The sequence below is a fragment of the Gopherus evgoodei genome, chromosome 4 (genome assembly GCF_007399415.2).
Source record: "Gopherus evgoodei ecotype Sinaloan lineage chromosome 4, rGopEvg1_v1.p, whole genome shotgun sequence".
Classification (NCBI taxonomy): domain Eukaryota; kingdom Metazoa; phylum Chordata; order Testudines; family Testudinidae; genus Gopherus; species Gopherus evgoodei.
In genome coordinates this window covers 67524610-67538529 of record NC_044325.1, presented here as the reverse complement: position 1 = coordinate 67538529, position 13920 = coordinate 67524610, and the positions used below count along the sequence as shown (strand labels likewise).

The following is a 13920-nucleotide window of genomic DNA, read 5'->3' as shown; positions in this document are numbered from 1 at the left end:
ACTAAAAGCGTCACTTCCTCATACTGTAAGTGGAGGAGGCTCTCAGTGAGTCCCTTTAATTCAACTCCACCCTCCTGCTCCTCTCACAGAAGTTGCAGTTCAGAGTTTTAGCTGGGAAGCAGCTCCTTCCTCTCTTCCACCCTTGGTTATCGAGGAGTTCTGACTGGCAGTATCCTGATCCTTGCTGCCCTTGCCTTCTCACAGATTTTTATTTGACCTTCTGTGCCTGGTATTTGTTGCTTATTTGTAGAAAAGAGGGGAGGGGAAGGTCTGCTGCACTGATTTGTCAAGCAAAATCTCGCTGTGAAATACCGCTCTGTGTATGTCATACTTTGCAAAACTTCTAGGTTATATAATGTGTCTTCCCATTAAGGTTGGTTTATTTACTTATTTTTAAAAGGAAGGATTATCATGTGATTTGTTTTAGGGAGCTATTGCCCCAGAGAATATATTTGCCAGTCCCCTCCCCGCCCCAGCAAATACAGTAGGATTAAAAGTGGGGAACCATAGTGTTCTGTGTTTTTGACAAATCTTCAGCCTATTTCAACAAATACTGAATGTCTCCAACAGCTGAAACTTTCTAAAATAATTTTTTTTTTGCTACAGGAAATTGTTCTCTCACCCAGTGGAATATGTACTTCTGGGATTTCTCAATCTGGAATATAACCCTTTCTGTCACCCTGGCCTGAAAAAAAAAAAAGATTGCGTGGTGGCAAACAGGCTCACCCTGCTCCACTATAGGTCAGGAAGTAAAGTTCTTGTTCCCTCATCACACCCCGTTTCATTAATCACAAGCAAAACTTTAAATATATAAATCAATGATTTGGACAGTCTTAAAATGATCAGAAAAATCATCCCGGGGATCATATAGAAAAAATATATTAACACAGGTCGGCGACCTTTCAGAAGTGGCGTGCGGAGTCTTAATTTTTTCACTCTGATTTAAGGTTTTGCGTGCCAGTAATACATTTTAACATTGGTAGAAGTTCTCTTTCTGTAAGTCAATAATATATAACTAAACTATTGTTGTATGTAAAGTAAAGAAGGTTTTTTAAATGTTTAAGAAGCTTAATTTAAAATTAAATTAAAATGCAGAGCCCCCCGGACGGGTGGCCAGGACCCAGGCAGTCTGAGTGCCACTGAAAATCAGCTCACGTGCCGTCTTTGGTAAGTGTGCCAGAGGTTGCCTACCCCTGTACTAACAAGTCAAATCAAAATTAAGATGGAAACATTTTGTGAAAAGACTCCTGTATATCCCTGTTCTCTCACTTTTGAGTACTTGATGTTCTCACCCCCGTTTACTTTTGCTCCAGCCTTGAGTCTATCCAGCACACAAAGGGTAATACAGAATTACTGTACTGTACTCAAACCTGGGGATTTTTCTCATCTCTAGTTTACATAGATTTATAATGTACAACTGATACAGGCAAACAACTCTACAGTGGGTTTTTATTTCTTCAACAGCAATATAATAATATCATATGTTCCAATAGATCTCAAAGTGCTTTCCAAAGTAGGTCAGTATAATTATCTTCACACTATAGATGTGAGAAACTGAGACATGGGGCAATTAAGTGACTTGCTCAAAATCACACAGCAAGTTAGTTGTAGATCTGGGAACAGAAACCAGGTTTCAGGTGTCCCAGCCCAGTGCTCTGTCTATTAGACCACTGCTGCCTCCCTCTCAGTGCCTGTAAAAAAATGAGAAACCATGTAATGCAAAGGATGTAATTTTATCCAGGCATGCTGATGACATATAGTTTCTTACTAAAGACATGGGGTAAAATCCTTGCTCTACTACAGTCAATGGCAAAACTCTCATTAATTTCAATGGAGCCAGAATTTCACCTATGATTTCCTGGTTTAATGTTATCGATTTTTCCCCAAATAGCAAATGATTTTTTTCTCATTTAAATGTTTGTAGTATTTATCTCTTGTTCCAACACCCCCCCCATGCAACATTGTACCAACAGTAAAATAAAATAGAAGTTAGTTTTCTCTAGTACCATTAATATTTGCTATCCAAAAGTGCTGTATAGATGGAAATCATAGTCCAGTGACTGTAATCCAATACAGAAAGAATTATGGGTGGGATCATGATGGGATTTATGTGTTGGAATGCTGAGCCTGGCAGGTTGTAACTTTTAGGAACCTAAAAACAATCACAGGAAGTGATCCACAAAGCCAAGTTACATGCCTTGTCTCCCTGCTATACAATCCATGAGACATAGGTGCCTTAGAATGCAATCTACAAAAGCCAGCATGCAAGCCGCGGTGCTGCATAAGATAGTAAAAGGGAGATGCTGTCATAAACAGATAGTTAAGGGTTAATGTCTCTTTTACCTCTAAAAGGTTACAAGCAGTGAACCTGGACCACCTGACCAGAGGACTCATAGACTCATCAGAAGACAAGATACTTTCAAATCTCGGTGGAGGGAAGTCTTTGTTTTGTGTTGTTTGTTTGTTGTTCTCTCTGGGTTCTGAGAGTGACCAGACGTACCTACGGGCTCTCTAATTTTCTGTTCAAGTAGTAAGTACAAGTAGAAAGGCGGTTTAGTCTTTTTTATTGTTTTCTTTATTTGCAAATGTGTATTTTGCTGGAAGGATTTTAATTTGTATTTGTGCTGGGGGGAAGGCTTCTCTCTAGTGTCTATAAGCTAAAAGACCCTGTAACATTTACCATCTTAATTACAGAGACAACTTTTACTTTTTTCTTTTTTATTAAAAGCTTTTATTTTTTAAGACCTGATTGATTTTTTCCCCTTGTTGAGACTCAAGGGAATTGAGTCTGTACTCACCAGGGAATTGGTGGGAGAAAGGGACAGAGAAGGGAGGGGGGAAGGTGGAATTCCTCTGGTTTTAGATTCACAGAGCTTGAATCTGTATTACCTCTTGGGGAGGGGAAAAGAGGAGGGGGGAAGGTGCATTCCTCTCTATTTTAAGATTCAAGGAGTTTGAATCACAGTGATCTTCCAGGGTAACCCAGGGAGGGAAAACCTGGGAGAGGCAACGGTGGGGGAAAGTGTTTACTTTCCTTGTGTAAGATCCAAGGGGTCTGGGTCTTGGGGTCCTCTGGGAAAGTTTTGGGGGGACCAGAGTGTACCAGGCACTGCAAGTCCTGGTTGGTGGCAGCACTACAAGATCTAAGCTGGTAATTAAGTTTAAGGGGATTCATGCTGGTACCCCATCTTTTGGACGCTAAGGTTCAGAGTGGGGGTTATACCATGACAGATGCCTACCAGGGGTGTGTGTGCTAAGCCCAGCTGCCCCCATCAGAAATAAGCACGTAAGTCCAGGTAGCAGAGAGATACTTATCTGTACTGAGCTATCCACAAAGGGAACCAGCTGCCTGGAGTCAGGCAGCTTAGGTACTTTTGAGGGAAAGGTTAGGCAACTGCCTGGCTCTGCACAAAAATGGCAATGAATAAGCTGCTGCTGCCACCACTGCCACTTTATAACTTTTAGCCCAGTGTTTTGAGCATTTACCCAGGCTGTGGAAGACCCAGATTCAATCCCCTCTCTCTGCTAGAGGGGAAGAAAGGATCTGAAGAGGTGTCTTCAGTTTCTCAGGAAAGTGTGCTAACTACTGAGCTATGGGATAGCCTGGTTTGGGGGTTACCTGAGCCTCTCTTGATGAGCGATTGGAGCAAAGCAACTGGACCAGATGCTGGGTTTCCTAAACAGCTGCCGTAGCACTTTACCACAGTCACTCTTTCTCACGTGCATGTGCCCAATAACTGTTCTATCATGGATAAATACTTAAATTAGTAATTGGGTCAGAGAGAGAGAAAGATGACTCTGTAGTCCAGCTATTAGGGCATCTACCTAGGAACCTGGGTCAAGTCCCCTTGTTCCAGTTACACTTTCATTATTTAGCCACATTGGAAAAGCTTGAACAAGAGAACCCCATCAGAATACTCAGTTATTGGAGCATGCTCTTGACAGGTGGGACACCCTCCTGTTCAAATCCTTTCTCTCCTGGGGGAAGGGAATTGAACTTAGGTCTGTCATATCCCCAGTACCTGCTCTAAGCACTAGAGCTAAACATTACAATGTGGGTGGTGCCACAACTTCCTTGTCTGGCCAGAGTTTAAATGAAACCTAATCCAGCAGGCATACTCAGAGCTCACTCACTGGCTTGTGCCCTGCATGTAACTTAGGCAGTCAAATGCCTATCTTCACCTAGTTTGTGAATTGCTCTGGACTCTCTGGAGCATAGGTGAGAGTTGGGTGACCAAACATCTATAGGTTGGCAGCACTGTGCATGTTCAGCCACTGAAACACAGGTGCCAACTACCAAGGGAACTTTTGGCCTGAAAACTTAAGCACCAACTGAATTTAGGTGCCTTCAGGGTTTGGTAGTAGTTTTGTGGATCACAGCAGAGCCGAAACTAAAACTTAGGCACCTAAGTATGGGGTCTCTAGGAGCCTAACTACCTTTCTGGATCTGGACCCATGTGCTTAGCAATTGCTCGCAGGCCAATACATAAAGAAGCAAATTCAAACCTGTTGTAAATGTGGTGAATCCAACGGAAGGCAATTGGAGGTGCACGCATTGGTGCCAGGGTTGAATTTGCCCTAATACAAACTAGTACAATGTACTGTTGTACATTGGAGTTATTACCTGCTCTTTTGCAAAAGTGTCATAGGATCTATATCTTTCATGGAGAATGTGAATGGAGATGGAGAGAACTGATTTAAGTTTAATTCAGCTCATTTGAAAAACAGTACCTACTAAGCCCTCAAACCAAGTTGGAACATGCCAGAGCACAGCCCTGCCTCCTAGCAAGGATGAGTGAATAGCACTTCACCTGACTGAGTTTAATGAAGTAAAATATTTATGTTGTGAACTGCAATGGAAAATGCCACAACATAGTAATGCAAAAGTGACACTGGGCAGAAATGACATGATCCTGCCTTATAGGTGTTAACATTGCAATGCCCAGAATGTCTGTGCTCTATCATCTACCTGGGGGTCTTTTAACATGGCCATCCCCTTAGTATGATACTATCTAAGTTTGAACCTATCAGCTGCTGACCCAGAGCCAAGGCAACATAGTAACCACAAGGACAAAGTTCAAAGTCAGCCTGACATGGCTGTTTATTCACTAGTTACTTTGGTGAACTATAGGTAAGGCGTTATAAAGTGTTTTGTAAAGGTTTTGCCACCGGGCACTATTACGTAGCTCCCGCATTCTTCAGTCTTCACTTCTTACAATTTTGTTTTCTCCAAAACCATAGCCATTATAGATTTTCGTTGCAGCAACTGCTGTGATTGTGCTGTCCTCTTTATTACTACAATTCGCAAGATTTGTGTATGTGTCAAACTATGACTCTACCAATATAACAGCAACAAAGCTCAATATATATGTACTCCCTATTAGATCATTTATTTTATTACTAAATTAAAACATCTTAGCAACTGAGAACATTTCCTAGAAAACATATAAAACCCCTAAATTCTTGAGCTGTATAGGCATATTTTGTGCTGTAATGATATCAGCTCTTATAACCTTAATAAATTATGCCATCAGAATTTGGATGAAAGATTTGCAGCATATACCCGTGTTCTGCAAAAGTGGAGCTGATATTCAGTAGGTGGCACTCTTTCCTCTGAGTCAGAGCTGAGCCAATGCCTCTGGATTGTGGGGGAGGATATTGTGCTACCAGAGATGCTATCCTTTGAATGACAGGTAAAATCAAGGTCCTGTCCACTTATGATCCCTAAAAGCAGCATTACATTCTGCAAGAGAAGTAGTATTAAACCCTATTGTCCTCACCAAGTTCCAGCTCATGTAGTTGCATTCTGCCTACCTAAATTCTCCCTGCATTTTCTATTGGATATGGTATTCTTCTTCAGTTCCTACCATAAACTGTTGTTTTGTGTTATCACTATTGCATTGTTAAATAGTTGACATGTTCCATCTCACAGGTGTATGGGAGAAATGTTCCTTCTATTTTCTTCACTTACTTTATAGAGGTGGAGGCTTAATTAAATGATTGTAAACTTATGCAAGAACAGAAACGGCCATGCCGTCGGCCTCCAAAGAGGTGGGATGATTTTCTAACAAGGAGATATGGACAAGCCTGGCAAAGGATGGCCAGAGCAAGAGAAGATTGGAAGTCATGTTGTGATCGGCTCAGTCTCAACTGATGAAGGAACGACAGTCTACGCAGTAACTGCGTTGAGAACCTCACAGGAAAGGTAATATAGAAATACAAATTACTATTGCACTTCATAACTTAGATTTCTGCAAAGTTGTTTGGTTTTTAATTTCTGTTTTTAATGTTTAATTTTGACGTTGATGATTTAGGAGTAAAAAAGTATAAATACTAAAACACTAAATTAAGTTAAAATGAAAAATTGTTAGCTTTCTTTTAATCTGTGCTATTCCAATGGAAAATGTTTTTAAGAATATAGTATTACAGAGGAAGCTAGATTTCCATTACAAGTCCTACATCAACACCTTTCCCCATCTGTATCAGAATTAAACCAATCCACCTACAATATTACATGTGTGATTTTATGCTAGGATAGAATTTTTCTGGGAATTTTGAAGCAAATCAACAAAGATATTTGGAAATGAGCAGATTCAAAAAAGGAGTTGTTTTCACCTTTTGCAAAGTTTCTTAATATTAATTTTGCTCCTCATATCTCAAAAACAGTTTGAGACAGAAACTCTAAATTTGTTTTGTTGGCTTCAGCAAGGGTCAGTTTATTTGTCTAGTTTGAGGAACTTTACTATTTAATTATAAGCAGTTTATGCAAATTGGCTCCCTGAGAATCATGATGAGACCTTGTTATACATGAGAGAGGGAATAAACCACATCTGGCATAAGTTAGTGACATCACCTAATGCACTACTGAAAGGTCCCTAGGGATGTCTCTATTTGAACAACTTGCTCCTCTGCACCTGACGACTTCCCCCAGCCCTTAGTTTAAAAAATCCTCTACAACCTTTTTCATTTTATGTGCCACCAGTCTGGTTCCATTTTGGTTAAGATGGAGCCCATTCTTTCTGTATAGGCTATTCCTTCCCCAAAAGGTTCTTCAGTTCCCAATAAACCTAAATCCCTCCTCCCTACACCATCATCTCATCCATGCATTTAGACCTTACAGTTCTGCCTGTCTTACTGGCAGGGCCGGCGCTTCCATTTAGGCGGCCTAGGCAATCACCTAGGGCGCCAGAATTATTGGGGGGTGGCATTTTGCCAGGGGGGCGGCAGGCGGCTCCGGTGGACCTGCTGCAGTCATGCCTGCAGAGGGTCCCCCTGGTCCTGCAGTTCCAGTGGAGCTGCCGCAGGCATTCCTGCGGACGATCTGCTGCTCCCACGGCTCCGGTGGACCTCCCGCAGGCACGGCTGCGGCAGGTCCACCGGAGCCGCAGGACCAACGGACCCTCTCTGCAGGCACGACTGCGGCAGGCCCACCGGAGCCGCGGGACCAGCGCGTGGGGCGGTGAAATGGCTGTGCGCCTAGGGCGCTAAAAACACTAGTGCTGGTCCTGCTTACTGGCCCTGCATGTAGAACTGGAAGCATTTCAGAGAATGCTACCATGGAAGTCCTGGGCTTTAATCTCTTACCCGGCAACTTAAATTTGGTCTTCAGGACCTCTCTCCTACCTTTCCCTAAGTCATCGGAATGCACATGTATCACAATCACTAGCTCCTCCCCAGCACTGCTTATAAGGCTATCTGGATGTCTCTTGAGATCTGCTACCATTGCAGCTGGCAGGCAATTCACCATGTGGTTCTACTAGTCATCAGAAACCCAACTATCTATGTTTCTAATAATCAAATCCCTCATTAATATTGCCTGTCTCTTCCTACCAACTGGACACAGTAATACCAGGGTACAAAATATATAGGAATGACAGAGCAGGTCATGTAGAGGCAAATAAGGTGAATATATGAATCAAACTGTACCATAGAATCTGTATGGACAGAAAGTCCATGCTTAAATAGTATAAGTAAAACAGCAGAAATATACTATTGACCACCTAACAGTGATGGTGATTGTGAAATGCTAAGGGAAGTCAGAGAGGCAACAAAACCAGAAAACGCAAAAATAATGGGTGATTTCAACTATCCTTATACTGACTGGGTAAATGTCACCTCAGGGCTGGATGCAGAGATAAAATTTCTAGACACCATAAATGACTGCTTCTTGGATCAGCTAATCCTGGAATCCACAGGGGGAGAGAGGGAATTATTGATTTAGTCCAAAGTGGAGCACAGGATCCTTTCCAGGAGGTAAATAGCTGAACTGTTCAGTAATGGTGATCATAATGTAATTAAATTTAGCATACCTAGAGGTGGGAAAAAATATATATAAAACAACAACAACAAAAAAAACCACAATCAGAGTAACATTTAATTGTCAAAAGGGGAACTACACAAGAATGAAGAAGCTAGTTAGATGGAAATTAAAAAGACCAGGTCACCAGGATCAAATGCCTGAAAGCAGTATGGAGACTACTTCAAAACACCATAAAAGAGGCTCAAACTAAATGCATACCCCAAATACAAAAAGACAGTAGGAGGACCAAAAGAACACCACCATGGATAAACAGCAGAGTAATGGAGGCCATTAGAGGCAAAAAGGCATTTAAAATTTGGAAGTCAAAATTAGGAAAATAAGAAGCACAAACTGGCAAGTAAAATGTAAAAGTTATAATAAAGTAGGCCAAGAAAGAATTTGACAAGCAACTTGTTAAAGACACAGAAACTTGCAGACATCACATATCAATATATTTCAGAAGCAGCTTGAGTGTGGAGCTTGGACTCTGGTGCAATGAGCCTTAATACTCAATAGGAGAAGTACATCAGCAGCTGGCAGCACAGTGAGATACAATGTGCTATCCCCATTTTGAAAGTCTTTGTGATGAAATGGCCTAACTTATTGGAACAACCACCTATAGCCACAAATAAATATGGGTACAATCTGTAAGATTTGGTTCTGTTGGTGTAGTACCACAGGGTTCTGGATACATCCGAAGTATGGAGTTTCTTCTCTCCTTGTGTGGAATTTGGCTTTGATAAAAACACAGGTAAGTCAATTGACTGGTTTTAAGTGGAACTCAAAAATCACTTTAGTGCTGAATTTCACACAGATCTCAGAAACACCTTATCTCTTTGAAACAAGGTATAAGGGGGTTCTGCCAGGAGCATCTGAAGTTTGCTCATCCTTCTGGCTGAGGTGATGGCCACCAGGAAGACTGTTTTGAGAGTATGATAGTGGATGGAACATTGTGAGACAGGATTGACCAGGAGGAGGGGGGATGGGGCTCAATGAACTTTAGAAGGACAACACTGAGGTCCCATGATGAAGTAGGTTCAGTGACCCATGGGTAAGCATGCATTAAGCCTTTAAGAAATCTGGATATCATCAGATGAGAGAAGACTGAGAGTAAACATATCAGTGGATGATACACTGACATTGCTGCCAGATGGACTTTATTTGGGCTAAGTGAAAACTGTGAATGCTTTTCTGCAGCAAATAGTCTACAGTCTCCAGTAGTGGGGCATGCACTGAGTCTAGGTCACACTGGACTGCCCGTATTGAGAACCTTTACTAATTGGAAAAGTACATTTTCCTCATAGATAGCTTCCATCTCTATGCCAGTATCTCCTGAACAAGTAAGGAGCAGTCCTTTTCCATAGTATTCACCAAGCCAACATCCAGGCTGTCGGTTGTAACAACTTTGTGTCTTGACGGAATACTTGACCTTGATCTTGTGATAACAGGTCTCAGCAGTCTGGAAGCCTGATATATGGTTGCAAAAACATCTGTAGTAGATCAATCCACCACAACTTCCTCAGCCAGTAGGAAGCTATGAAAATGAGTTTGACTTGGTCTTGTCCGGCCTTGGAAATCACTCTAGGGATTAGTAGTGGGACAGCATAAAGGAGTTCCTGATTCCACTGTAGAAGGAAGACATCTGGCAAAGGTACCAGGCTCATGCCTCCTCTAGAACAGAAGTGTGTGAGAACTTAGCATGGCCCTTGGTGGCAAACATGTCTATTACCAAATCCCCCAATTGATGGAATAACAACTTGGTGATGGATTTCAACAATGACCACTCATGGTTGGTGACAGACTGTCTTCTTAGGAAATCTGTCAGAAGGTGCAGGGCTATTGGAATTATGCCATGTAATTAGCACCAGTTCCATGGTTCGATTGTTTTCCTGCAGAGGGGAAAAAAGAGGACCCAACTTTGCTTGTTTATGTCATACTTTGCTGACATATTGTCTGTCATTATCTTCATTACAGAGTATTATAGGACCGGGAAGAATGCCCCCCTCAAGGTTCTAAGTTGTTTATGTGTAGTTTTGTGTCCTTTGTGGACCATACCCCTTGTATTTATGTGGTCCAGGTGGGCTCCCTAGCCCATCTCTGTTGTATCTGTGACTAATGCCCTGCATCGCAAGTCACAAACAGTACTCCTTCTTGGACATCGTTGAGGGGCAGCCATGTCAGCACCATGAGGATATGAGGTGGAATTAAAATTGTCTTGCTCAGTGATCCTTTGTAAGAGAGTAGACTGATCTGAGCCAGAGCTGTAGGGGCCTCGGACAAAGTTTGGCAAATGGCATCATATATGTACATGTGGACATATGGCCTAATAATGTGAGGCAAGTCCATACTATTGTAGCCAGGTACCACCACGTTCAGTAAAGACTGAAGTCGGAAGAATCTGTCCTAAGTATGCCCCGACTGTCATGGAATCTTTCCTGACACCTATGAACTCTATCATCTGTAATGGAATGAGAAGGGTGATTTCTCATAATACACCAGGATACCCAGCAGGGGAAACAGAGAAGGGGCACAGCTGAGGCTTTTCAGAGTTTCCTGTTATGATCTGCCTCTAGATACGGACAGATGTGATGCCGTTTTCCCTCAGGTGTTCTGTCACTACAGCAACGCTCCTGATGCCTTGGAGAGCCCAAAAAATAGTACATTGTACTCATAGTAATTAGGCCCCACAGTAAATCTCAGGTAGATCCTACAGGCCAGGTGAATGGAAATGTGGAATTATGTGTCTTATAAGTCAAAAGCCACAAACCAGCCCTAAGCCTGAAATGATGGAATAATGGAGACAAGTTTTAATATCTTGAATCTGAGGTGGCAGTGTATTCCTATGGAATCTTTTTTATGGCTCCTAGAGAAAGCAAAAAACACTTCATTTTGTAAATGGCTTTTGTGAGAAAGGTCCCTAAGGGAGAATGGGAAAGGGAGACGGCAGGCAAAGGAATCAGATGGGGTAGACCTGGGTGACAATGTCCACACTGATTTGTAGCCTGCAATGTCTGCCTATGCTCAGTAAAAGCGGGCAAGGAGATTTCTTAAGGTCAGCTCTGGGGTGGTTGTGATGTAGCTTTCAACCATCTTGGCAACCTGATGCCTCTGGGAGGGAGGCTGGTGTGCAATGGAGGAGGATGACCAGGGCTTCCTAGGATAACATGGGAATAAGACAGTGTTCTCTGTCTTTGAGGTGACTGTAACCAGAAAGGTTTGTACTACAGCACTGGAGTATAAATACTCAGGGATCTGAACATGCCCATTGAATCCTTCAGGTTAGATACTCAATAGGTCCATGCCATCAAAATTAAATCCTCAATTCCCATCTGGATTTCTCTCGGTATCTCCGGCTCCTGTAGCAAAGAAGCCTTGTGCATTATGATCCCTCTGGCCATGGACCAAGTAGCTGTATCAGACTTGTCAGTTGCCTCTTATAGCACTGTTTTGGGTATCATCCACCTTTCCTTCATTGTGTCTTTCAGTTTTTCCTTACATTGCTTTTGGGGCCTTCCTGGTAGATCAGGTTCTGTCTTGGAGCTCAGATAATGAGCAACAACAGTGCTGGATGCACGCAGAAATGTTTTAAGCCCTTAAATAGGACTTGGTAGTGCCTTTCCACTTGCTTAAAAATTGCAAAAAGTGAGGCCAGGGTGTGCCACAAACCTTTCAGGAGGACCAGTAGGACTTCACTGACTGGAATGGCAATTCTTGTGGACATCAAGGAGCTGAGGATGTCTTGTAACATACAGGGGTATAAACCAGACCAGTGGAGGCCTGTGTCACCTGCACCCTGTAACCTAGGGTTCCTTACAATGCTTTGCTGTTGCAGTTTCCAACCTGGATTTCTCACAACTGGACACCAGCATGCAGGCCATTTCCAAATGTGTTTGTTTAACTGTAACCTGCCGTCAGACCCTAGCTTTCCTCAGGTCTTGGTTATATTGCAGGATGACCTCAATACCCACCCAGTCCTGGACTTTCCCCCCCAGAAATATTTGTCCTGCACTGTCCAGCCTTCTCCCAGACAGTCCAAATATATTAGGTTTGTTATACCTTTACATGAATAACATGATAAATTAAGTTGATAAATGAAGTTACCCAGACACTTAAACACACTGGTTTATTAACCACAAAAAGAGAGATTTTAAGTGAGTACAAGTAATACAGCATAAAAGTTAGCAATGGTTATAAAAAAATAAAGATAAAACATTTACTAGTGCCTAACAAACAATATTAGATTCAAGCAAAATTTCTCACTACATGTTTCCAGGAAAATTACTGACCAAACTGTTCAGATCAGGAATCCAATGGCTATTTCCTTTTGTTTTCCCAGCTGCAAAGAACATGACAAGCAGGGGGAGAGAGATGGGGCTCATTGGTGTGTTTGCCCTTCCTGTTTATAGTTTCAGTACTCCTTTTGAAAATCATTTTCGGGTGAGAACCAGGAGACAAAGAGTCAATGTAGAAGGATATTCCCTGCTGGCTTTTTTCACTTGTTTGAGCCTTCTTTGTTTTCCATTCCCGTTTGATGACTCTGTTTATGGCTTAAATGCAAATTAAGGCAAGCACATATTTCTTTGTTTAGGAAAGACCTGTTTGCTGACTTCTGCATAGGCAGGGCTGTGGGGTTTGGAACATATTAATAACATCATACAAGGAAATCTTATAACTTTATCCCGATAGCTACAGATTTTATCAGGACAATACTGACCAGCAAATTATGAGTTTTCAAATGATACCCTACAAGGCATACCTTGTACAACGATTATTACAATAGTGTGTAGGGTGTGAATATAGGGGTGTATTCTGTCACAAAATCACACAGCTTGTATGTGTTCTCTTGGATCACTGTTGTCTCAATGTCAAGGTATCTGTTATCCTCAAGAGCAGCTCCTATAAGACCATAAAATTGGACAGCTGGTGTCAAGGCTTTAGTGACAGCCTCATCCGGGAACATGGAGGATTCTTTAGATGGGGAAGGGAAATTCACGTCTCTTGAGCCAACTCTGCTTTCTCACTGGGAGGCTCCTCCAGCTCCAGCGATGGTGCTCTGCCTATCAGTGATGCCAGCAATTCAGCTCTCTTCTTCTGTTTTTGTTTATTTGTTTGTTTTGAAACACAGACCACAGTTCTGGGAACCAGGACTATATGGTTCTATGCCCAGCTATTGCTGGCTTGCTGTATGGTCTTTGGCAAGTCACAAACACCAGAGTAATAAAAAACACATAATCATTACATCTGATTACAAAGACGAGTAAATCATAAAGGGCCTGATTCTGTTCCTCTTGAAATTAAAGGCAAAACTGCCACTCATGTCAGTGCAAGCAAGATCAAGACCCAAAATATATTTTAATTGTCTTAAACATAATTAACAGTAAAACAGGAAGCCACTATCTTGACAATTTCATTATTCAAATCTATCCAGACAGATAGAAAATAAACATTTTAAATTAATTTAACAGTAGGCTAAAGAAGTTAAATTAATTCAATTATTTTTCAAATTACAGAACTCACCAGCTTTGAAACTTTGATTTCCAGTGTTTTCTGATGGGAAAACCAGTTCTTTCAGTTCCATATTACTCTAAATCAAAAGGGTAGATGAACCACTGAACTGTGAA

The 13920-nt window shown here is 41.8% G+C and overlaps 1 long non-coding RNA gene across 1 annotated transcript; it reads left to right on the top strand.

Annotated features, from left to right (window-relative positions):
• Positions 1 to 92: 92 nt before the first annotated feature.
• LOC115650144 lies at positions 93 to 2387 on the top strand. Its single transcript, XR_004000022.1, has 3 exons — positions 93 to 229; positions 607 to 741; positions 2353 to 2387. It is a non-coding gene; the product is annotated as an uncharacterized LOC115650144 (long non-coding RNA).
• The last annotated feature ends 11533 nt before the right edge of the window (positions 2388 to 13920 follow it).